Source organism: Castor canadensis, chromosome 8 (genome assembly GCF_047511655.1).
Source record: "Castor canadensis chromosome 8, mCasCan1.hap1v2, whole genome shotgun sequence".
NCBI classification, from domain to species: Eukaryota; Metazoa; Chordata; class Mammalia; order Rodentia; family Castoridae; genus Castor; species Castor canadensis.
The window spans coordinates 40,822,062-40,844,843 of NC_133393.1; the positions used below are offsets into that span (position 1 = coordinate 40,822,062).

A 22,782-nucleotide genomic window follows, 5' to 3' on the forward strand; every position below is an offset into this window, starting at 1 on the left:
AAGCGAACTCAGGACATGATTCGTTTATTACAGCTCTGATCTGCCTCTGGTCGCTGTGGCCCACATTACAGTGGGGGCTGAATCCAGCTGCTGGTAGCAGGAATGTCTGTTGGTTATTTTCACTTAGTCCTCCTCCTTGTGGTTCATCTTATCAACCTGTGCAGACCTCTATGTTCAGTGCTGACCTATAGTTGTTTACCCACTACCACTACATTTGCAATTTGTTTTACTCTCATAATTGTCATTACAATTATAATGTAATGTGTTCCATTTACAAATAATAGCTTATCATCCACATAGAAACCTGTCCCACAGTCTTTGCCTATCTCATCCAACCCATCATTGAGGAGTGGCATCTCCTGTCATGCTCTGGGCAGTGGAAACTCTGACACATTGTAGAAGACAACAAAAAGCAGAGACAATGACAGGATTCTGGCTTTTCATTTTGTTTTATTTTAAAACATTCAAAGTGTTATCTGGCTTTTCTTCATACTTTTATGTAATTAATCTTTCAGGCAGGGAAGTAAATTTTTGTTAATTTCTATACTAATGGCAGAGATCTACTGAAATTAGGAATATCAGTAGCAGTTCCTTTAACTCATTCAGCACATTTTGTTGTGTATCTGCTAAGTGTCAGTCACTGTTCTTGGCACCAGGAACAAAACAGTGGGTGAAGTGAAATTCCCTCTGAGTGATCACAATCTCCCGGAAGGGGTGGGGAGTGAGCATGTCTATGGAAAGTCAGGTAGTGATGCATGGTAAGAAAGAAAAAGAGAGCCAGGTAAGGGGACGGAGAGGGTCTATATGCTGTTTTTTGGTAAGATGGTCAGTGAGGGCCTTTTGATCAACTGAGAGAATTAGGAATGTAGTTTTTCTGGAGTTAGTGAACCAGATAGAAGGAACAGCCAGTGGAAAGGCCCTAGGACAACAGAACCTTGGCAAGTGAAAAGAAGAAGAGCAAGGAAGCTTGTGTGCTCAGAGTACATGTGTGTATGTGGGGGGCGGTGAATTGCAGGAGATGATGTCAGAAAGGTGATTGGAGGGTGAATCATAGGGATTCCACAGACCACAGGAAGAAATTTGGGTATTGTTCAGGGTGAGCTGGGGGTCTCCTTAGAGGTTCTGAGCACATTGTCCATGACATACCCTAGGCTTTAGAAGGTCTTCTCTGGCTGCTGAGCAGAGAACAAACTTAGGGAGAACAGACCTAGGGACAGGCAGGAGCAGAGGTCCTGGCATGAACTGATGGAACCTCAACTCAACATCACATACATTTGCTGTTTGCTGTATTTCTCCCTGACTCACATCAGCTATGTTGCTTGTTTGATTTAGTTTTTCATCCTTGGTAGAAATTGTTTCATATTTCATAGCTAACTATGAAGTACAGACTTTTTAAAATGGAATATAATATTGACTAAAATTATGTCATCAATATAATCTTTTCATTCCATTCACTCTGCTTTAAAGAAGGAATTAAAGATTTTTTTCTGCATTAAAAATCCTCTTAGCTGTCTCAAACTATTGAGGCTTTAGTAGACTATTACATTAGAAATTAAGAACTTTGTTGAAAGCTCTTTTCCTGTTGTGAAATTGTGTTTAATCACTTCTAAACTGCTCATAGCAGACTTTCAGTAGTTATCCTTAAAAAAGAGTCAGTGTGGCACTCATTTTCAGAGACCGAATCACATTCTGAATTACAGTATCTGGAAGTTTTCAATTCTACAAATATGAGATCATCACTTAAGGAGAAAGCAAAATATGTCATTGGTATACATTGCATCATTTGTTCGTAATATTCATTATTCCGTGTCCTTCTGTACAGACCAGTTCCTGCTGAACAATTATACTTCCGTCCCTTCCGACAGGCTTGATGCCTTGATTTGCTTTGGCCAGTGCACTGGAAGTGGCCTGTACCTCTTCTGAGCAGAAGCATTCAGAACTAATACGTGATCTTTCCTTTGCTCTTCCCACCAGCCATGAGGCAGACAGGGACTCATCTTAGGTTCTGGAATAAAAACAACACAAAGTAGAGCCCAGATGGCCTGCCACTACAACTTCAGAGAGGAAAAGACCTTGTTTTGGTTAAGATACTGAGAGTTAGGGATTGTTTGTTTTGCAGAATAACTAAACCTGAGCAGACTGATAAAGATATTCATAGTCCCTCCTTATCCACAGATGACATGGTCCAACATCCCCCAGTGCATGTCTAAACTCATGGATTGTACTAAATCCTACATATCCTGTTGCTTACTATATATTGTTTATATATTATTATTTGCTATATATTCTTGTTTATGATATATTGTTTTCTACATACACTATTGTTTACTATATGTTTGCTACAGTTTGCACTTAGAAAAGCATCAATGCTTGATGCTATTGGGGAAAGGTGGTAGAATCCTTTAAAAAGTAGGGCCTTATAGGAGGTCTAAGGTCTTTGGTGGCATGCCCTCAAAGGGGACTGTGGGACCGCATCTCTTCCTCTTTCTCTCTTGTGCATCCAACCAGGATGTGAGCTTTACTCCACCATGTGCTTCCACCATGATGTAAAGTGTCAGCACAAGCCAAAAGCAATGGGGCCAATGAATTGATTGAAACCCTCAAAGCTCTGAGCCAAAATAAACCTTTTCTCTGTATAAGTTGGTTATCTCAGGTATTTATTACAGAGTTTGAAAGCTGACTGACACAGAGATTAACAATTAATACTAATTAACAATTAATATTAATAATAGAATAATTGTAACAGTGTACATGAATGTCATCTTTCTCAAAATATCTTAATTACTTTATTTCACTGCAGTTTCAGACCACAGATGATTGAGGGTAACTGAAATTATAGAGAAGAAAATCATGGATGGGGGAGGTCAAACATACAAACTATATTTGACCTATTTTTGCCTCAAGTAGGTAAAGCCCTGAAATAGGATCTATTTCTCTATCACATATAATTACAACCAGATTTGGACTTGCATAAAAAGACCTGGAGAAGACTTTTGTGACATTTAGAAGAACTCTGAAAGTCTCAAATGGTCTCTGTTTGCTGCAGTGTAATTTTGGGAATTTTCTAATTTTCTAATCCAGAAAATATCCAAGGTGAATTTCATATGGACTTCAATTTCTTAACCTGGGACATAGGATACAACATATTTCCAAGTTGCCCTATAAACAGTGAGCTCAATTTTGAGCAGAGACCTGGTGGCATATGAAGGAGGCTAAGAGGGATGGATGAAATGCCATGTTCTCCAGCAGACTAAGTGATGTTGGCAGATGGGCCTCCTGGATCCTGGCTTGAGTACTGTTAATGTCTGTCAATAACTTCTCTCAGGAAGTGTTCTGAAGTTACCTAGAGATATTCCTGGATGTGTGTATAGAGCAGATAATTTATATTGGCCAGCTTTAAAATCCTCAGCAGCTCATCAATGCACTTAAAATAAAAATCCAAACTCTTTAACTTGACCTTACATGCTCATAAGCATGAACTGGATAGCTCCTTTAGCCATTGCCCGCCCTCTTCCCATTTGCTCACTCTTCTATTCATACTGGTCTTCCTTCAGTTTTCTGAATACATCAAAACCTTTTCCATATTAGAGCTGTGATAATTATTTTTTTCTCCTGGAACATCCCTGAATCTTCACCTGTTTTACTTTCCACAGTATAAAAGATGCTGCCTGAGCAGTTGGACCCCCTGAAAAGTCACGGTGTTTCAGCAGCCTACATGCTTGTCAGCTCTTGGGATAGACAAGAAAGCATGGAGGTTGGTAAGGGAAATTCTTCTCCACTCTTGATCAGGTTTTCCCAAAAGCCAGCCTTCAAATTACTGCTTTGCCCACTTTTTTACAGAGGGTCTACTCATGCCATTGAAAACCTCCTATGAATCAGAGGTACTAATTAATATCAATAATACTCCCTTTGTTCCCTAACTTTTCTGTCCCTGCCTAATTCAGTTTTCTTCCAGATTGCTGCCTCATTCTGCCTATATAAACTGACACATAATCAGAAGGCAAAGATTTTTACCATGGGGAATTAAGTGGCTGGAACTATCACCAGTAGAATTTTCACGTCGTGAAACAGTTCTGCCCTGAAGTGCAGCTGTTTCAGGCCCTACATTTGATTGTTGTCACTTTGTTCCCTAAAACCTACAGGATCCTCTTGAAAGTATCTTGGTTTTCTTTATTTCTGTAGGTCTTCCCTCCAACAGTGAGAAAAGAATGAGTTATTTTATTTGTTGTGTTTAATTTTCCAGATTTCTTCAGGGACCACACTGAAAATACACCAAACAACAGAAGAAAAATGAAATTATTGAAAGATGATTGATCCCAATGCTGTTTACTTGGCTTTAGAGCTAAGAAAAAGGTCCTTCAATGGGCTCTGGTCTATTTTCAAGGACTACAGAGAGCTTTTTTTTTCCTGTGACATTCAGCATGACAGAAAACGTGCTTCTTTTACACTTAGCAATATTGTACACATGAAGCACATACACAGACACATGCACACTTTTGCACATGTGCAAACCAAAAAAGATGAAGGGTTCCTTCTGTGATCTAGTTCTACAGCTACACCTAGCTCTACAGAGCTACATTCAGTGATGATGCCTGTAAGGGACTAAGCAAATACTCAATTTTTGATTATGACCCAAAATATGAGGGTTTTCTTTTTAACTCTTTTCAAAATTTTTGCTATCATCAGCATTAGCCCTATTAATCCAGTACAAACAATATAAAATATTAGTACTGCTGTCACTAATAAAAGCTAGATCTTTGACAACTTGTTATATGCTAGGAAATAGACCAAAAACATTCACAAGCATTATATGATTTAAGTTTTAAAATGACCTTACCAGATAGATATGATCGTAATTTGGTGGTAGTAGTGCTAGTATTATTATGATTTCCCACATCATAAAACTAGGGCTGAATAACTTGTGCAAGGAGCTCACAGCTCAAAAGGCGCTCTATCCTGGATGACTGTCTCCCAGTGACCCAAGGGTTAAAGATTTGGTGTCCAGGATGGCATTGTTGGGAGGTAGAGGAACCTTTAAGAGGTAGGGCCTAATGGAGGTACTTAAGTCACTTGAGGGCAGGGGGTGGTGTGCCTTGAAGGGAATTCTGAAACCCTGGTTGTCGTCTTCTTTATCTTTGTCTCCTATCCATGTCACTCAACCATGTGTTCCCCATATTGCCCTGGGTCTAAGAAATGGGTAAGCTGATCTTGGACTGGAAGCTCCAAAATCATAAGCCAAAATAAACCTTTCCTTTTCATAAGTTGACTGTCTTGGCTATTTCATTAGAGTGATGGGAAGCCAAAAAATACAAAAGAGGTAGAGGTGGGTTTTCAATCCCATTCCTCGGACTCCAGGGCCCTTGCTCCTAAGTAGAAATTGGTGCCTCACTATGTAAGCTACATGACAAGAAAAAGTAGAACAGCAAGACAACAGAAAAGTCACCATTTAAGTAAGGCTAAAATCAGTAACCATTTCACCTAATAAATCCAGTTCTACCAGCAGACTCTCCCTCTTACTTCAGTAAGAGGTTGAAGTATGCACTGCAACCATTGCTCCAAATTCTGGTCTCCTTCCTCAGTAACACTATTGCAATGTTATGTCACATTGGCTCTACCCATAGGAACAACAACGTATAAGAGCCCCAGGCTTATAAGAAATCCCTTTGGGTAATTCCTTACACCTCATTGTCTGGGATACAAGATGGAACCTTCTTATACTAAATTCTACTCTAAATTTTAAAATATTTTTGTAATCCCCCACTGTATTTATAGTATCTGTGAATATTTCTCTTCTCACTGGCAAAAGCCAGGGATTTTCTGGGTGAGATATTGCCACCAAGACAGATCATCTTTTCCGTATTAGGACTGTGAGGGACCAAAGAAATGTCATGATCTATTGGAGAGGAACAGAATGGAAATCATCCCTTCCAAAAGGACTTCATGAAATACTGTCTTAGAAAAAGGCACTCATAGTTTAGCTTCTGTACAGTCAAGGAACAAAGTTGAAATAATTTATATTTGATATCCACATAGCAGGGAGTATAGAATGCAGCTTTAAATATTAAAGTAAAAAACACAGAAAAATGTCTCTTTGGGGGAGTACAGCATGACAGCCAGGTACAGGATCAACACTAATGTGGCCAGACACTTATGTGATCACCTGCAAAAATCACAGCAGGTGTGGGGCTCCAGGCAGCCTCCTGGAAAATGTGACAAATAGTCTAGCTACCCACCCTGGGACATAGCTGCATATATTGGGATGTGAGTCTGACTAGTACATATATTAATTATTTCAAGGCCTGGCAATAACTCTTAGGGTGTCTACAATAGGATTTCCAGGCAGCTGTTCTGAGCACTGCAGAAAGAGGCCCAGGGTAAGACTGGGAATTTTCCCACGTGTGGCTCTAGAGTCCCCTCCAGCAAATACCTTCCTTTTCTTTAGCCAAACTTATATAATGTCCAAAGCTGGCTGGAGAATGGAATAATTTAGTTACTTCTCAGAATAGGTTCCCAAATTTGGACCCATTATTGTGCTGTTCCCAGCATGGCAAGATCTCATCATTCTCACCTCCAACAATTTCCTTTTATCTTCTCTCTGTTCCAAGCAAACCCATCTCTCACTGCACCTCCATACCACATGGTCATTCTGACCTCCTGGCTTCAGGTACTGCTTTCTCTCAGCATGGCATCTTTTTTACCCCTCTCCCTAAACTCGTACTTAAGTCACACTTGAGCAGCCCCTGAAGTCAGCTTGGAACAGCGGACTAATTATCTGACAGCTTCATAAAAAGTTAGTGTTATGATTTGAACCTGGAGTAGCTCACAAAGGCCATATTTGAAGGCTTGGTCCCCAGCTGATGGAACTATTGGGAGCTAGTGAAACCTTTAGGAGATGGGGCCTAGCAGGCAGAAGGAATTAGATCATTGAGGGGTGTGCCCCTGAAGGGGACATTGGGACCTCCATCCCTTCCTCCCTCTCTCTATTACTTTCTGGCCAGCATAAAGTGAGCATCTTTCTCTTCACTCTTGTCACAGTGTTCTGACTTGCCACAAGGCCCAAAGCAAAAAGGCCAAGCAACCATGAACTGAACATCTGAAACTATAAGCCAAAATAAATTTTTCTTCCTTATAAGTTGCTTATCTCAGGTACTTTGTCACAGTAACCCAAAGCTGACTAACCCAGGCTGTGGGAGATGACTATATACTCCATATCCTTGGGCTCCATATCCACAGATTCAACCAACTTCAGATGGAAACTATCCACAAAAAATGAATTGTACCTATACTGAACATGCACAGACTTTTTTCTTGTCATTATTCTCTAGACAATACAATATGACAACTATTTACATATCATTTATACCTAGAGATATTTCAAAGCATATTGGACTTACATGAGGAACTGGACATCTATGGATTTTGTTATCCACAGGGGTTCTGGAACTGATCCCCTGGGAAAACCCAGGAATGACTGCAGTTAGAAAGGAAAAGCATTATCTTTTGGATGCTCATTTCTGAAGACTGACAAACCTAAACCACATGCAAGGTAACACCATTCAGGGCCAGTGAATGTAAAACCCCCTGCTGTCCACTCCTGCGAGAGCTCCAGGCTGGAGCATAACAGAAAAGTGGGAGAAGTAAGGATTCATCTGCGACTACTCTAAATCAACTAAAGGGTGAACCAGTGGGAAAAGTAAAGAACTGTTTCACATCTTCTGGAATGTGGTGTGTCAAGAACTTCCTATCAGCAATATTATTTTCTCACTTCCCAAATGGCTTTTGAGACATGATGGAAGATAGCAGCAGGGTTTCAGAAGATACTCAGCTGCCAATCCTTGGCACATCCTTGGCACATCCTCGGCTGTGACTGGCTTCATAATTTCCCAGTATTCATTATCCATACTCCACACATTTGCCCTTTAATAAATGGCCCTCTATTTTTCTTGCTCTCTGAATATATTTCTTTTGCTACATTTCTAAAAAGCAGGACTCAGGCCCCATAGCCTGAAACTTAAGCATGTGCTAAATCTATATAATTACATAACCTCTAATAAGATATAATTAGATAGTTTCTCTGTCTTCGTATCATGTGAATACAACGGGGTGGGTTTTCATCATCATTGCAGAGTTTTTGTTTTTGTTTTGGGCTTAAAACAACATGAGTTACTATCTTACAGTTCTAGAGGTCAGAAGCACAAAATGGGTCTTACACCTGGGCCAAAGTCAAGGTATCAGCAGGGCTGCACTCTTTCTGGGGCCTCTAGAGCAGGTCATTCTCCTTGTCCTTCCAGCTCTGGAGGCTGCCCACATTCCTGGGCTCGAGCTCCCTCTCACATCTCCAAAGCCAGCAGCAGGACATCTTCAGACCCCTCTGCAGCTCAGATTCTCCTACCTCCTTCTTCTACTTATAAGGATCCTTGTGATGGTGACATGTATCACCACAAGGGGTTCAGGCTTGGCATGCTGAATATTTTGAGGTGAAGGAATTTCAGAACTAGCATGCACAGGAAGGTGTGTTAGTCAGCTTTCTATTATTATTGCAAATACCTGAGGTAATCAACTTATAAAGAGAGATTAATTCTGCCTCATAACTTTGAAGGTTCCTGTCCATGGTTAATTGACTCCATTGTTTTTGATCCTATAGTGAGACAAGACAGCATGCCAGGAGCATGTTGAAGCAAAACCACTCACTTCATGGTCAGGAAGCAAAAGAAAGAGGAGGGACCAGGGTCTCCTCCTCCCACTAGCTTCAACTCCTAAAGGTTTCACCACCTCCTAGTAGTACCATGCTGAGGACCAAGTCTTTACTACATAGACCTTTGAGTGTACCTTAAAATATAAACTATAGTAGAAGGTGTCACTGACTTTCTTCTGCCCTCCTCCCTAAGGCAGGTCACAACAGTGTCATGTGAAAGGCACCCTCCCTGTACCTGGAAGAATGAACCATCCTTATCTTTGGATGAGGGGCTCCAGAATCTAAAAATACAAGCCTTGCTCCAGTTTATTACCCTTATCTCATACTCTTTTTTAAGGTTGGGGGGGACATCCTATTTTTCCATGACTTTTCATTTTTCATCAAATCTACTACAAAAACACTTTTTAACTTTTTTGGAGGGGAGCTTCATTTTCTTATTAGGGCTCTGGTGTCACATAAAACTTATACTTAAGTCTGTATGTTTTTGAAGATCTTGCTCATCTGTCTTTTGTTACAGAGGTCCTGAAGAACTTAAGGAAGGAAAAGATATTTTTATCTCCCTTACACCTAGACAATCCAGAAAAATCAGTCCATCTCAAGATCCTTAACTTTATCACATCTGCAAGTCCCTTTTGCCATTAAGAGAACATGTTCACAGGTTTCAACTATTAGGGGGCTATTAGTCTGCCTCACACAAATAGAGAACTGTTACTGTGTTGGTAAGTTCTCCATCACTGTGACAAAATACCTGAGGAGATATGTATTTTGGCTTATGATTTCAGTGGTTTCAGTCTGTAATCACTTGGCCCTATTGCCTTTGGGCCTGTGTCAAAGCAGTACATCTTGGCAGGGAGCACATGGTAGAGCAAAGATACTCATTTCATGGTGACTGGGAAGTACAGAGAGACAGAGAAAGAGAGAGTAATGGTTAGGGTCCCAATGTCACCTTCAAGGTCACACACACATTGACCTAACTTCCTCCCACTAGACCTTACCTCCTAAAAATTCCACCACCTCCCAGTAACACCATAGGCTGATGACCAACCCTTTAACACATGACTCTTTGGAGAATATTTAAGATTCAAATCATAGTAGTTGCTGTCCCCAGACTGGAAGGGGCAGAATACAAAGAAATGTTTAGTGGGGAAGGGACATGCCAAGAGGTTCCATGGTAGTGTGGATAAATACCAGACCTCAATCAATCTCTTCCTGATTTGCAAAGTATCTTTGAGTCTATCTGACTTAAAATAGAAGCTGCGTAGCAAACACACACACACGTGACTTTATAGGTCTTAGAGGGAGGGTTAGTCTATCTGAAGGGTGGTCACTGGAACACAGTGGAGGAAATGAGTCCAGACTGTGGAACCACACTGCCTGAGTTCAATTCCCCGTGCTACCATTTACCAGCTAGGGGACCTTGGGCAAATCGTTTCAGCCCTCAGTAGCCCCTCTATAAAGCAGAGGTGACAGTAAGAGTGTCTAACTTGTAGAGTGATTGTAAGAATTTAATGAGTTGGCATTCATGGAGCACTTAGCACTGCTAATAGAAAGTGCTATTGTTATTATTCTTTAGAGAGGTTGAAAGTGGATTTCAATGAGAGCCCTCTAAATGCTGCAGACAAAGGAGACAAAAAATGGTTTCAAAGTAGAAGCTATGAGGTCAAACACTCAGAACCACAGACCCTGATTTTCAGACAACCTGTTTCTCATATTGGGCAGCTCTATGTGGGCTCCCTTCAGAGTCTGGAGTAAACAGGATTTACATATTTAAGAAGCACATCTGGAAAGTGTCCAAAAAATACCTGTCAAATTGAATTGACCAACAGCTCTGTGATGGATTTAAAATATGTCTGCAAAGTCTTCAGTGCTCTTGCCTTCAAGAGGTGAATCTTAATTCCCCTGCCCCTGAGTATTGCCCGGACTTAGAGGTTGTTCCTAATGAACAGAATAAAGCAGACGTGATAATGTGCAACTTTTGGGAGTGCACCATAAAGGGAGTTGTGGCATCCTTCCTTTTTTTCTCAGTCACAATTCTCCAGAGAAATGGAACCAATAGTGTGTGTGAGTGTGAGTGTGTGTGCATGTGTGTGTGACAAAATACCTGAGAAAAATAAAAGAGGAAATTTTATTTTGGCTCATGGATTCAAAGGTTTCAGACCATGGTCCATAGCTCCATTGCTATGGGCTTGGTGAAGGGGGCATAGTGGAATAGAGCTGCTTATCTAATGGCAGCCAGGAAGAAGAGAGACGAAAAGGGGCTGGGACAAGATAAACCCTTCAAAGGCATGCCTCAGTGACCTGCTTCTACCAACCATGCTCCATTTTCTAATAGTCTATTCAACTATGAATTCATCAATGGATTAATCCACTGATGAAGTTAGAGCCCTCATGATCCAATCACCTCTTAGAAACCCATCCACTAGCAACCAAGCCTCTAATACATGAGCCGTCAGGAGATATTTTTAGATTCAAACCATAACTATATAACATACATATATATATATAACCATTATATATACATAAATATGTATATGGATTTTTTAGCAATTGGCTCACATAATCACAGAAGTAAAAAAGCTGCATAATAGGCTGTCTGCAAGCTGGAAAGTCAGAGATGTCAGTAGAGTGGTTCAGTTCAAGAAGCCAGAAGCCTCAAATCAGAGAGGTCAATATGCAGCTCCCAGTCTGAGGCCAAAGGCTTAAGACCTTCTGAGGACCACTGGCACAAGTCCCAGAGTCCAAAGGCCAAAAAACCTAGAGTCTGATATCCAAGGACAGCTGCAAGAGAAAACATCCTACTCCAGAAGGAAGAGCCAAAGAGGTTTCCTCCTTCTTACACTTTCCTATCCATCCAGGCCCCAGTCGATTGGATGGTAGCTACCACCCACACTCAAGCTGGGCCTTTCCCTCTTGGTTCTTTGACCCACACACCAACCTTCTCTGAAAACACTTCACAGACACACCCAGAGACAGTGTTTAGTGCTTCACCAGTCACCTATAAATCCCTCAGCCCAACAAGCTGACACCCAATATTAACCATCACACTCACACGGACACTCAGGAAGTCTATGCAGAGGTTCACATGAGGATCTGAGACCTGACAGCAACTGTGAGGGGGTGTGCACCATCTTGAATGCAAATCTCTCACCCAAGTCAAACTGTCAGATAACTGCACCCCAGCCAACATCTGACACCCATCGTAAGAGAGCTACAACCACTCAGCTACTCTGTTTTCAGATCCCTGACCTTCGGTAACTGTGAGATAATGAAGACTTGTTGTATTAAATCACTAAGTTTTGGGTTAATTTGTTAGACAGCAATGGAAAACAAATAGGAGCTCTTTTGTTAAGATGTCAATCAGTCGGATTATTTTACTGGAATCATCTTAAAGCTTGTTTTAACATTATGCATATGTGCCTTATTCTCTACATTGGGCAATGAGCCTGAATCCTGCAGGATTTGTAAAGATGTTTTCAACATGTGCGTATTTGTATCCAGAGCACTGGGGTACATCTTGGGAGTTCTCTTCATAGAGCCCTTTTTTAGAGACAGACAAGCCTTAGACAGTGCTGTGTGATCTGCCCTGTTACTACATGTGGCCAGCCAGCCTTTCACTATCTTTGAGGGTCATATCAAGAATTTTCCTAATTCATTTCTCTGGCAATGACTCACACACACATATACATACACAAACTTAAGCAGCGCTAACGTTCATGCATGCAGCATTAATTAATTACTAATAAGTAGCCGATTAGTAATGGATGTGCCAAGTCCTCATCTTGACAAAGACAAAAAGATATAATCCCTGTCTTTAGGAACTTATGACACAATCACTGGAATACAATTTTGAAGGGACTGTAACAGAGAAGCATTCTGGGACTGTTGGAGGAGGATGGGAGACTGTGCAGACATTAAAGAAAAGAGATTGTTTCCACTGAGACTTGAGTCTGAGTTTTATAAAGGATTTTTGTAGCAGCTTGAAGATCATTACTCTTGCCCTGAGTGGAAACCAGAAGGAAGAGGAATATGATAGTTCTAATCTCTTATGTTATACAATGCTTCATGGATTGTTCAATCTCAACAAAACCACCAAATAACAACCATAATCTGAGTGTCCACATTAGCCCTAAACACCCTCTTGGTTTCTGTGAAAGGTTGGAAGTTGAGTGCTCTTTAGCTGACATTTCTTTTCCTTGCAGGCTTTGTTCCATGTCAGTTTGAAAGGTGCACAATCTGGCCTGGGCTCAGAATTCTAGCAGGTGGAATTCTGTATCTGTAAGAGCCTTCAAAGTGTTTATTCACTTGCCAGATTTATTTATCAGGTATGGGACTGAAAGGATATCCCCACAGGATATGTAGAGATTAGTGCTTTTTCAACTAATGCTTACACTAATCAGTCTTGGTTTCCATTTTCTAGCTCAATGATGCTTGTTACCCTTCGCTGGCATTTCTGGTAAGAACAAACACACGCACTGACAAACAAAACCAGCTGAATTGTGGACATCTGTCTATCACTCTGAAGAACAGCTGTCACTTTTTTTTTTTAAGTCCACAGCATATTTTAATGGTATGTTAGGTTAGTCCTTTGACAATAAATCCAGTCAAGGTCTACCTGAACCTCAGACATCTAAATGAGAAAAGGAAATTTCTTCCATGCAGTGCTTGTCTACTCTCAGAGTCAGTCATCAGATGACTTCCAGAAGCTTTGCAAGCCCATCCTGAGTCCTTGGAATGTGTTTGTTTGGATTCTGCCTCATCCAAGCTTAAAGATGCAGCTGAATGTACACCTACCTGTTGAAGGCATGGAAAAGCAAGGACAAGATTGCTCCAGCTAGCTCTTTGGATAGCTACTCTCTTTTGTGTGTCTACAGAGAGGCTAAAATGTCCAGATGAACAGTGAAAAACTCATCCCCTCATCTGGTCTGGCTGACGCCAAGCATCTGGATGTTATATAATAAGCCACTTGGGGTCGTTTTCCTTGCTCTCTTTAAAAAGCAATCCTAACAATTAAATCTGGGTTTTAAACTGCACAGTTCCTAGATTTTCCATAAGTTCTTTCAGCAGACTGGTCTTGATTATTCTTTTCCATTAAAAACTGTATAGTAATGCTCAGAGAAAGAACCACTGAGCTAGAGCTGACAAACCCAAGGTTATCACTGACTGTTTTCCCGATCTCTCAGATGTCCATTAATCATAGGCAAAGAGCCTTGCCAAGAGGAAGATGCCAACATGGCAACGTTTATAGGCACCAATGACCTACACTTTGAAAAAGCACTTATTCTGCACAGTGGCTTAGTTTTATACAAAGGTAAATTACACCAACAATTCAAGCACTTTCTTTTTGTTTCATTCCTTACAATTTCTCAAAACACTTTGAAATAGGACAATGAAATAGAAAGTGCTCTCAGGTCACAGCTGACTACGAGGTCACCAAGTTCTTTGTCAAACACAATGTGTAGTTATGAGAAGAGAGCAGCCTGTCCCTCACTGTGTCACATCCTCTTTTGATTGGCTCCTACCCCTTGCTATTTTCTTTTTTGCTTCTTGGTTGTTCCCATACCTCACTTACTGCCATCCACTTTACCCCAAAGAAATAAGCCCATAAGCAAAAGCAGCAAAACACCATGTTGCAGGCACTGTAGCAGACACTTTCTCCTTTTGAGAAAGGTATTATCTCTGTATCTCAGTTTCTACAGAAACTGAGGCTCAAGGTGATTAAATAATTTGCCTTCTATGTGACTGAAATGAGATTTGAATTAAAGTCTGTCAATCAAATGGCAGTGTAAAATAGCCATTAGGATCTTGGTTTTTGGAGTTAGCAGATGTGGGTACAAATATGAGCTCTGCCTTTACTGTGTAAATTAAAGTGGTTGTATGTCTAACCATAATCCCAGTATAGGGAAGTAAGACTGCTCTGACTGCTTAGACCAAAGGACTGCAAAGTTTTCTGTAAAGAATCAAGTAATAAATGATTTAGTCTTTGCTATCATAGGGCCTCTTGTCACAACTACAAATTCTGCTTTCATAGCGTGAAAGTAGCCTTAGGTAATAAGGAAACAAATGTACTGTCTTCATTCCAATAAAATTTTGTTTTCCAAAAGAGTTGGTAGGTAGGTTTGGCCAATCCTTGTCATAGACCAGTGATGATATTACTGAGCACATGGCTGCCCTGATTGCAATTAGATTCTATTAGCAAAGAAAGAGAAATGGCTTTTGGTAGGGTAAGCCACAGAGACACTAGCGTCACTTCTGGAAAAGAGGAAGGATTTCAAGTTGAGAAAACCAGTTTCTCATTAGTTCTGCTAGGAACTATACTTACGTAGACATGCAAGGAGAACATGCCCTTCAGGGGTTCTTGGGGTCTACACCACTGGTTGGAACTGTTTTGGAAGAGCTTTGAGGTTCTTCAGAGGTATCTGGCATGTGTGATAAGGAACCACAGGGAGGAAGTTGGTCCCAAGTCCCCTCTCCCATAAATTTATTCAGAGATCTTTTATGTCTATAAATTGTATTTCTATATATGGTGCGGGGAGCTTGCAGGGAGGAGAGGAAGCTGGGAAAAATTGTAATGATAAACAAAAAATTGAAGCCACTGGCAACAAAAATGAAGATCTCCTCTTCTCATAAAATACTCTAATTATATGTCTAATTCCCTCAAATACACTCAGCCCCCAGGAGATGCTCCACTCAAGTAGCCACTGTCTCTCATGATATTCTATCACTGTACCTGTCCTTCAGTCTGTATCTTCACTCATCTGCATTGCTGGAAACCCCTCCTAACTCTGCTTGGATGAAAAGTTTCCCCAATGCACAAAGTTTCCTGGCAGTCTAATGAAAACATACTTATTTTGTACTTTTTATGAACAAATCACCAAGTTACATACTTGGTATAAAAGAAAATGTATAGAAGTAGAAGACACAGTCTTTTTCCTTACAATTTCATCATCTAGTTACACAGAGAAAACATAAATTAAGATTGGGTATGAAGTGAAGAGCATGATTTTTAATATATCTTAAAAAAAAAAAAAGAAACAGATACTTCCAAGTGAGTTTTATCCTGCATAGATCTCTTGGAATATATGCTTTCCAGTAAGGCTACCAAGGCATATCTTCTGGAAGGATTTTCTGTTTTGGAATTACACTTAGATCCAGTGCTTCAAACACAGAAGAAAATTAATCCCATTCAGTTGGAGTATACTCTGTTTCATTTTACCCTAAATGGTTTTTCTTAGTTTAATTGCTGGCTTTTGCGCTGGACTTCAGATCACATTGGGATGGTTCCAAAGATCCAATCCACCATCAAAAGAGCAGTTGCCAGCATTTAAGGGATGCAATAGACATGCCACAGTTTCTAAAGGTGATTCTGCAGGGGAGGCCCCCTCCATCTAGAGAAATGGCTACTCTACAGCCGTTACTGTACCCTTGAAACAATGGAGCAAGGGAGGCTCTTTCTGTTAGCACAATTAAGGAAGGTTCCCAGCTGCGGAGGACTGGAAGTAAGCCAGGAAGTCAGGCAAGAGTTGGTCAAGGATAGGAACAAAGATTTCCACCTTCGGAACACACTTTAGTTATACAACTAGACTCTGAAACCTGGTTCAAATCCAACCATTGCCATTTACTAGCTGCAGACCTTAAATGAATTTCTTAACTATGAAATGGGAGTAAGAAGACGATTGATCTCTCAAGGTTGTCATGAGGATTAGATAACTTAGTATATGTAAGACACTTAGCTATAATGCCAATGTTGGCTTTTATCAGTGTCATAATTCCCCACCACTGAATGAAATCTCACTGACCAGCCTTCCTGGTCATGAATTGTCTCATTCTTCAGCTATTATAAAGTGTAATACAATTGAACTAAGACACCTAACCATCTCATTCAAATTGGCACTCTATCTTCCTGCTAACACCTGGAGACTGGCTTAGGTGTGTAAATTTGTGGCCAGGAGGGAATGTGATCAGTGTTTGTTCCTTCTTTCTGTATCCTCTGCCTTCTACAGTCACTGGCTTGTCTTAGTCCAGGCTGCTATAACAAAAAACCATAGAGGGGGTAAGGTCTACATAGAAATGTATTACTGTTCTGCAGGCTGGGAAGTCCCAGATCAAGGCACTGTTGTCTGGCATGAGCTCACTCTTTGCTGCACAGGTGGTACCTTGTTGCTCTGTCCTTACATGGTGAAGAAGGCAAGGCAACTCCCTTCAATATGTTTTATCAGGGCATTAATCCCTTAATCATGAATTAATCAATGCTCCACCTTTTCATACTATCACATTGCATATTAAGTTTCAACATGAATGAGGAGCAGAAAACACCAATATTCTCAAGTCTCTCGGGGCTCAAAGAACAGTGCTCTTCAAGGTGAGTTCAACTACTCAGGGGTTTATGCAGTTGGGGTTGGCAATGCATACATGCTAGTTCATTCTCTTGGGACTTTTTTATCCCCATTGTTGGATATCCCCTAGCTTCATTTCCTCAATATAAGCAGCCCAAGCTGCCTAGCCAATTACCAGCCCTCAGGTCTTGGTTTGTGGTGCTCACCTTGCTCCTGCCCCATATGGAGAGTGTGCTTTGCCAACTCTTGGAAGTCGAGCACCACTCTCTCACTTCTGCAAATGGCTTTCTCTGCTTTCAGGTCACATCAGTTCCCCAGCCTCCCAAACTCTAGGTGGTTTTCTGGAGTCCCCCTCAGTTACACTGAAGACGGGTGGAAAAGCACAGCAGGCAGACACTTCTCTAAAAAGAAATGTTCTGTTCTGGCCTCTCCTAGTCCTTGACCTGGAGGTGAGGGATGGCGCCAAGCACCCACCACAGAGAGGACTACACCTCACCTGAGAATGGTGGTGGTAGTTGTTTGTCGCATGTGTCTGGGTCTCAGCAGAAATTTCAGAACACGGGAGCCCCTGTTCAGAGTGGACAAACACCAGGTGGAGCAGACTAGGAGCTTTGGGGGAAATTACCTGGAAAGCAGCTCAGGGGGACAAGGCAGGGAATGGTGTAGACAGTGGGCAGCCCAGGTGTGCTTCTCGTAACACAAGTAAGTAACGCAGCCCCAGTTACTGGTCTGGCTTCCCGTCCACACACCTCGCTCGCTCTCTCTCTTTCCCAGTGTCGCAGAAGCCCAGAGAGCGCTAGGAACATTTTATTTAAAGTAAAAATATTGAGTGACACACATGTGCTTGGGAGAGGGGGGGCTAGACAGCAGTAAGGGGACATAAGACCAGCCACAAGCCAACAAGGAGAAAAGAATTCCAGGCAGCAGAAAGAAAAGGAGACTCCAATGGCTCACACTAAATGAGGACGCCTGGCGCCTGCGGCGGGGTCAAATGAGGTCAGACAAGCTTATCGCTCGTGTCCAGGGAATTAAGGGCACCCCGGGGACAGCTGCAGAGCTGGAGGTTCCGTGTCCTCCGCTTCCTAAGCAGGTCAGGATCCCAGGAGGCGAGTGCGGGGAGGCCGGTCCGTGGCGGTGGGGATTTTTGTGTTTTCCACCCACAAAAGGGAGGCAGTGTTCAGCGCAAAGCTCATAAGAGAGACAAAGAATAATTGACAGAGCGTTTATACGTCTCTTTAACAATCAACTCTTAGTGTACGGTCCCTAAAGCAAAAGCAAAACAAAACACTCCGGGAAACATCAACGCACTTGCACTTGAGTTCGGAAAAACGGAAACCAGGAAGTGCAAATCGCTGGGAGGCAACCCGAGAACCCGCCGGGGGTAGCTGGCCGGTCTAGCAGAGCCCGAAGCCCGGGAGCGTTCGCACGCATTAAAACTTTTGCAGGACAGGGCTGCACAGGCACGAGCGAGGGGACACGCGGCGCGGCACTGCCACCTCGTGGGTTTCCGCAGCAGCGTCCCAGCCGCTCCGGGAGCCGCGCGATGAGCCTAGCAGGCGGGGCGGGCGGGCGGCCGAGGGCTGGAGCCGGCGCCGGGCAGCGCACGTCCGCAGGAACCCGCGGGGGCGGGGCTCGCCGGCGCCTGTCACGTGGGTTAGCAACAGGCAGCAGCCAATAGGAGCGCGAGTCAGGTGTGCGCGCGCTCGCCGCCCGCGGGAGGCGCGGGGCTGCGGTGGGGGCGTGTGTCCCTGACGCCAGCGCTCGGCGAGGCTGTGCAAGGGAAGCCCCGGGTGCTCTTCTCCATTCTCTTGCGACAGAGCGGGGAAATCCGAGCTTTAAATTAGGACGGCCCCGCTCCCACGCTCCGCACCCTGGGGCGGGGAGGGTGGGGAGGGGGGAGGCAGGTGGGAAGGCACCCCGGAGGCGGGAATCCCTGCACTTGTTGCTTTGCCAAAGCCTCGGAACGGAGACTGTCACTTGCATCCACTTAAGGGGATTAGAGCAGAAATAAGGAAGTTCCTGGCAGTCGGTGGCAAGGTCCGCGTTGGCCGCCCTGCCCTCCCTGTAGCGGGTGGGGAAGATGGGCACAAGGACCTCACAGAGCTCCAGACCAAAGCAGAGCGAAGCTGGGAATTGGGTCAGAGAGGAAAAAGGCAGCTTAGTTGGTTTTAATTATTTTAAATGGGAAAGCCACATTCAGAAGTACAAATAATGACTTTTACGGTAATCCCAACATGTTGGCATAAACCAAGGCCACCCATGAACGCAGAGAAGGCCACAACACAAAATATCAGAGGTATATTTCAGGGCGCGGGCAAAATCGGGACCGACAGGCAAGCATGATTTCTATGAGATCGTTTTTTCTCTGGTTTCTTGGACTGGGCACATTGCATCCTGCTAATGAGGTCTCTCTCCAAGAGAGCAGATGACCTTAGAAGGCCATCTTATGCATCCCCCTATTTTGGAGCACTTTGAAAGACTGTAGGCTCTTAGACCATTGTGAAGTGTTATTTCAGAGACAAGACTCTCAACCTGCAGGATCTAGCCATCCTGTTCTTAAAGATCCCTAGGGAAAGATGTTGCATACTATTCTTTGATCACCCACTATAAATGATAACTACCTTAGCTAGTATATAGTAACTTTCTGATCCCAGGTTTTATTTGTTTCTCTTTAAGGTCATTCGGGGTCAGGCTGCCCAGAGGGTGACTGAACATTTGTCCAGTGGATGTGCACTTCCCTATGTTAGAAACAGGAATCAGTGAGCCAGCTGACACTGCGAACCAAGCCTGGTGCACAGACACCATCGGGGTCTAACGGGCTGGTTTGAGAAGGTGGTCCACTCTGAGATACACTTTATTCTTACACTTTGTGATCCTGCCAGCAAAATTCACTGATTGATTTTAAGAACAGGCCTGTGGACCTCTCATGTGTTGATTCATGATAATATCTCTGCAAGTTTGATATAGTATTTGATTTTTAAGTATATCAAACTCGTGATTCCTGACTAGGACAGGGCTTTTAAGATGTGTATTTTGTCTGAGTCAATAAATGTGTTGAGCTGTATGTAAGTGCCAGACCTCTGTTAGATACTGGGGATATGACATTGCAGTAAGGAATCAACAGAAAGAAATAGACTCATGAGGAAAGAAGGTAAGAATGGATCACCCTGACTCCACAGCTCAGAAGTAAATCATCCCCTGCACTGCTCACACTGCTCCCTCCAGCTTCTGCCTCTACGTTTTTCATTCTTCCTGGGATTTAGGGTTAGAATTAGGACCTCCCATACTTAACATTATTAAATAATATGATGTGATTGGAAGAACCATGGGCTAGGAATAAAAGAAAGTATATACCTAGTTCCGGCACTGGCTCTGCCACTTGACAAAATCCATAGTTTTCTACAAATCTTTATCATCTGAATCTTGGTTTCTTTATCCCTAGAATGGAAGGAAAATTCTTACTTGGAAACTCCACAAGGTCAAGAATCAAGGTCTTAGTTTTCTCAGCTGTGAATTGAAGGATTTGAACAAGATTTACAGTTTGAAATTTTTATTTAGCAGTGGCTCTCCCTTTTAAAAAATAAAGTCTAACATAAAATGTCAACATATAAAACAAACTTGCTTCTCCTGGGGATGAAGTCTCTTGAGTCCTGCACACTGGCTTCTTTCACCCTTGAAAGGTCCTTAAGGCACCTGTGTGCATGGAACCCTGGTGTCGCATTGAACATAGTTTGAAACTCACTGTGCTAGATGACTGTTTTCAAGTACCTCTGTTTCTAAAATCCTATGTTTTCCTAACATTGAATGTTTTTATGATGATCTCGAACTCCTGTTGCCTTTCTTCATTTAATAATAGGTTGCAAGAGACAGTCACCAACTTTATTGAAACTAAAATATGCTTCATTGCTTCCTACCTATTCATAAAACCAATCTCTCTGTCAAAGAATAAAGTTAGATTTTGATGGAACATAGTATAGTGTTATGAGAAAAACTCTATGCTGGGGGATGCCTTTAACTAGCTCTATAACCTTGATCAAGTTAAACAGTCCTATTAACCTGGCCAAAACAAGAAAATAAGGAGGTGGAGTAATTTCGTAATCCTAGGCATGCACTAATCACTAATCATTCCTGGATCCAAGGTCCTAATGAGTTTGTTTCCACCTGCCTACAGGCTGAGTGGCTCCATCACCCTCTCTACTAAGTATATACCCACCCTATTTAGAGAGGGGGAGGACAAGGAGACAGATTAGGTTACAAATGACACTATCAGGACATCAAACTAGAAACACCAACTGAATCGTTGTGTTTGCACAGATGGTTTGAGCCCACATCAGGCCTTGATCCCAACTCAAGCAGGAGCCTCCCCCCATTACTACAGAGAACCTGCTGTTTAGGCATGTTCATGAGAGCAAACTATAAAACCCTACAAAACCCCAGAGTTTGGAGAATGTTTAAAGCAAACAGTCTGGGTTAAGGACCCAGGATTGGACCAAAAAGAATGACCCCACAAGGGACAAACTATGAGTCAGGGCCTCTGAGCAGGCATGTCCTGGGAAAAGACAACTTAAGGGATAGACCCAAGAATACCAGTTCTGACATGACTGTGACTTGGTTACAAGTTAACTTAATGGGTCACTGAGTGTCTGGAAACAAACCATAAAAAGAAGAAAGGATGACTGAAGAGCTTTGTGCTGGAAATGGCTGTGACAAGTTGCTTCTGGAAGAGAGATGTGTTAACCACAATAAACCTTGATAGGTTCAGCCCTTGCCTGTTGAGTAATTGGTATGAAGCTGTGTTTAAGAGCAGGAGCAGAGGGAACTTCATTCCAAGCAGTAAACAATATGGTACCGAAGTGATACACATTACCAACCCTTCTTAAGAAGATGACTTCTAATCCCAGGAGACTACCTGGTGGCATGTCCTCTAGGCTCATCCTAAGGTCCAAGCAAGTGAGTAGAGTTTGGCTTTCATGATACTGGCTTTAAAAAAAAAAAAATCTTGTTCTTGGAACAGGAAAATATTTAAAGTAAAAATAAAAATATCAGCTATTGAGACTTGCTACCCTTAACTGTGTCTGTTTTGGGGAAAACAAAGCAAATACATAATGTTAACTTCCATCCAATCATCGACTCTGACTTTAGCATCCTTTGGTTAGGCAACAATTATTTAGTAAGCACATACTTTGCATAATCTGGTAGTATAGAACATATTATCCAAAGTTGTAGGCAAATGAAACAAGATTCTACCAGAAATGCTTCAGAAAACACACATCATTTTTTTCACTTGTTTTTCAAGGTTGGTAAAGAGGGTTAATTGCAAATTTCATTTAATGTATAATGTATAGCCAGACATTATAAATCTGTAATTCCAGCACTTGGAAGACAGAAGGATGGTAAGTTCAAGGTCAGCCTGGACTATATAGTGAGTTCCTGTTTCAAAAAATGAAAGAGAGAGAGAAAGAAGAGAGGGAGTGACTGGAGAGAGAGAGAGAGAGAGAGAGAGAGAGAAGAAAACAAAGTATGGTGAACAATTTTGGGGAGACCAGAAGACTGATCTTAACGATCATTACCCTGAGCCATGTGGTGATGGAACATAACATCTCATCTCTGAGGCTCTGAAAAAAGTCTCTGAGGGAGGTTAAACGAGGTCATATTCCTTTTCACAAAGATTAACTATAATAGTAGATAGTATCTATTGAGACAAGCACTTTGCATTCCTTATCAGTTATTCCTCATAACCACGCTATGAGGGGC

The 22,782-nt window shown here is 42.2% G+C and overlaps 2 long non-coding RNA genes across 3 annotated transcripts in view; one reads left to right on the forward strand and one right to left on the reverse strand.

Annotated features, from left to right (window-relative positions):
- Window positions 1-483: 483 nt before the first annotated feature.
- LOC141425474 (uncharacterized) overlaps window positions 484-22,782 on the reverse strand; it is a 77,264-nt gene continuing 54,965 nt past the window's right edge. Inside the window, exons 4-5 of one of the 2 annotated variants that reach the window (XR_012450480.1) lie at window positions 20,383-20,466; window positions 484-2,005 (exon numbers count right to left, since the gene is read on the reverse strand). This is a non-coding gene — a long non-coding RNA (uncharacterized lncRNA). The remainder of the gene's footprint in view (window positions 2,006-20,382; window positions 20,467-22,782) is intronic. The other variant, XR_012450481.1, reaches the window with a different exon arrangement.
- Window positions 17,854-22,782, forward strand: part of LOC141425475 (uncharacterized) — a 58,630-nt gene continuing 53,701 nt past the window's right edge. The window contains exon 1 of the long non-coding RNA XR_012450482.1: window positions 17,854-18,118. This is a non-coding gene — a long non-coding RNA (uncharacterized lncRNA). The remainder of the gene's footprint in view (window positions 18,119-22,782) is intronic.